Below are 3970 nucleotides of genomic sequence, written 5' to 3'. Positions count from 1 at the left end.
TGCCAACTGATATTGATAATGCTAGTGGGGCAGAAGAAGTTACTCAGCTGTGGAAGAAGCATTATTATGATTTATTCAACTGTGTTAAAAGCTCCCCGTTAAGGATGGACAACATTGCACATGATGAAGACGTGAAAGTGACAATTTATGAGACATATGATGCAGTCATGATCCAAAAGAATAATAAGGCTTGTGGTATGGATGACATCTCTGCAGAGCACTTAAAATTCTCAAGTGAAAAACTTTTTCCTTTGCTTGCCATGTGTTTTAATGGGTTTCTAGTTCATGGTATTTTACCTGATTCACTTTTAGCCGTTATATTAGTTCCAATTTTAAAAGATAAAGCTGGCAAAATAAATAATAGGGATAATTATCGACCCATAGCTTTAGCCAGTGTATTATCCAAGGTTCTGGAGAAGATTATATTGAATAAGATTGAGCATTTTCTTCTTACTTCTGAAAACCAATTTGGTTTTAAATCGCAGCATGGCACTGATATGTGTATATTTGCTTTGAAAGAGATTTTAGACTTGTATAATAGACATAACTCTACAATTTTTATGTGCTTCATTGATGCCTCAAAAGCTTTTGATCGGGTTAATCATGACAAGTTATTTCATAAGCTACAAAATAGAGGGGTCCCTGGATCTATTATCAGGATTTTATCCTTTTGGTACACGCATCAACTGATGTATGTAAGATGGGGTAATTGTGTGTCAGCCCCTTTTAAAATAAGTAATGGGGTTAGACAGGGAAGTATTTTGTCTCCTCTTCTGTTTAATGTATATATGGATGATTTATCAAAGTGGCTGCAGCAATGTGGGACAGGATGTGTTGTTGGTGGGTCTATAATTAACCATCTCATGTATGCCGATGATTTAGTTATTTTCAGTCCTTGTAGTGCTGGTCTTCAACAATTATTGAGGACCTGCTCAAACTATGGCCAGGAGTATGACATTCAGTACAATGCACTGAAAAGTAATATTATGGTTGCAAGGACTAAGGAGGATCAGAAGTTGGTACTTCCGGATTTCTTCTTATCGGGTGTTGTTCTTAAAGTTTGTACTGCCGTGAAATATCTGGGTCATTATATAACTGATGATTTAACTGATGACATGGACATCAACAGACAACGGCGTCTAATGTATGCACAAGCCAACATGCTGTTACGCAAGTTTCGGATGTGTTCGGTTTCAGTTAAAGTGGCTCTCTTTAAGGCATTTTGCACCCCACTGTATACTGCCCACCTTTGGCGACAGTATAAACAAAGTACTCTACAGAAGCTTAAGGTAGCCTACAATGACGGAATGAGGATGCTGCTCAGGATGCCGAGATGGACTAGTGCTAGTCAGATATTTATCGGTGTTGGGGTCTCCACTTTTCATGCTCTGCTGCGATCTCTTATGTACAGGTTTATGGGGAGGCTTTGTGTCTCTACAAACAACATTATCTTGTCACTAACAGATATCTCACGGAGTTCAGTTAGGTATAAGTCCAAAATGTGGACTCACTGGCGATGTAGCCTTATGGCAACTCAGTGACTTGGTTTGTGCTTGCTATATTTTTAAATTTTTTTTTTTTTACTACTGTATTTTATTATCTTATTTTTGTTTTCTTCACACTATGGACCTATTTTGCGTCTTTAATAAAGTTGATTGAAAGTTGATTGAATGGACGGATGGACGAATGGACAAATGGAGGGATGGACGGATGGACGGATGGATGGATCAGCTTCAGCATCTAAACGGAAAAACCCTGCCGAACTCTGAATCTCTGTAAGATGAGCTGCAGAGCTGATGTTTCTGTCCATGCTGGGGGGGACATAAGGGACATAAGGGACAGGACGGGACGAGACGAACTGCTGGCTCCTCATTAAAGCCACGTGACCTTTGAACTCAGGAAGGTCCAGCTAGTTTTTACAATCCTATAAATTTGTCATGTTTATGTGAAAACTTTTCTGCTGCTAACTTTTCCTTTAAAATGACTGAAGAAACCAAGTTAATGTGGAGAAATAAACTCAGACTCTGCAGCCGCGATGTGCTCCTGACAGACAGGAAATGGCTGAAGGACATTAGAGTAAAACTCTGCTCACGTTGATGATCACAGAGATGAATCAATGTTGTGCAGGGAGAGAGACGGGGGTGGGCTTAAAACTTGAATCAAGTCTTTTTCCCGTTCAGTCGGTTCAAACGTAACTCGTGTGACTCTTCAACTCAGCACGTAGCTGCAGTCGCTGCCGTGACAGGACCCTGCAGGTCCTAGTGCCCGCCACGTTTTTATTCTCTCGACAATCAAACTTTAGATTTCTTCCATCTCTGCCTCAGGAGCGACTGTTTCTCTTCCTGTCAAGTTCCCGTTTCTTTTAAAATGGCTTCAGATCAATTCAGAAAATTATTGCAAAAATGGCTTCTTTTTTTTTTCTGCTACCGCTTCTCCTCAGCTTCGGATAAAGACGCTCATTCACACACAAAAAGGTTTTTACACAACTTCCTGCACTTAAAGGGATAGCTCAGCTCTTTCAAACGAGGCTTCCGTGGAGGGATTACGAGCAATTAACATCTTACCTGCAGCAGGTAGCTCCTTGAACGACCTCAGTTTGGAGGAAAAGGTTAAAGGTCAGTCTGAACGCGGCTGAAACCAAAGACCCAAACATTTCATGGTGCAAACGCCGTTATTTAAATCTTTACACCTCCGACAAACGATTCTTTAAACTGAATTCAAGAGCCAACAAGCAAACATTAAAAAATTAATTAAGTATGTAACTATGTATAAAAGTATTCATAAAATGGATGTTAAATAGTAACACTTCCTGCAGGAATATAATCGTATTTCTGCAGGAAACAAAAGATTTATGGCAGAATAAAGATTTAAATCAAATTTAAAAGATTGAATTAGTTTTAAAATGTTCCGACTAGCCATCAGCTGCTCACTGAGGCTAAACCACCCGTTTTATAAACCTTTTCACTCTCAGTTTCACACTGTACTGCACAGGAAGTGCTACAGCTAAATGCCGCTGCTCCCCTTTGAGCTACAAATAACCAGAGACTTCATTAAGCTTGTCAGGATCAAACTCCTCCTCCGAAGTGCTCGTTCAGAGCGCTATCTGCAGCAGGTAAGACGCTGTTTAGACCCTTTCCACCGAACCCCCGCTTGAAAAGATCTGAACTGTTTCTTTAAACAGATTGGACGAATAGGCGTGAATATTTAAATGATTGATGAGTAATCCTGCTCAGATGTTCAGATCTGTGATCAGTTCAGGTTTGAAGTTAGAAAGAAGAAACTTTAAAGTAAATAATTTACAAGAAACGAAGTTTGAGTGACATCACTTCACCGCCGAATGGTTCCGATAAGCTTTTATTATTTAACGCAGCTTCTCTTTTCGCTCAGACCTCCTGACGGCTGCATAGTCTTCCTCAGTTTGTCCCAGATTCCTCCGTGAGGCTGAAGGCGGTTGTCTCGATGTAAACCTGATGGGTTCTGCTGACCTGTGAGCTGAATCGGAACCTTTTTTTTTTTTTTTTAAAACAAAGCCGTAAAAAACAAAATTTAAAACCCCTTTTCACCCGCGTGATCCGATTCAGGTTTTCTCCTTCTAGGAAAGCTTCCCGGGAAACTTCCTAAGAAGCCGTAAATAACTCCGGAACGCCATAAAACCGCCGCAGAACAGCGACGATCCACTTTCGGCTCCATTTAGGGCATTTGTGGAGCTCCAAAGCAGCCCTGGGTGACGTCTGCTGCTCAAACAACGGCGGCTGCAGAGGGCAAAGGTCAAAGATGAACAGTTACAGTATGCAGGAGCCTGAACCCCCCCCCCCACGAGAAAGAAAAAAACGGCGAGAAAACCGACGGTTGCAGAAGATCTGAGCTGTGACGGAAGACAGTGGCTGAGAGCCAAAACAGCGTTTCGCACCTTGTAAGAAGCAGAGGTTTCGTTTCGCCAGTGCAGAGTTAGCGGGGGGGGGGGGGGGGG

Source organism: Kryptolebias marmoratus, linkage group LG18, assembly GCF_001649575.2.
Source record: "Kryptolebias marmoratus isolate JLee-2015 linkage group LG18, ASM164957v2, whole genome shotgun sequence".
NCBI lineage: Eukaryota > Metazoa > Chordata > Actinopteri > Cyprinodontiformes > Rivulidae > Kryptolebias > Kryptolebias marmoratus.
This window is presented reverse-complemented; position numbering follows the sequence as displayed.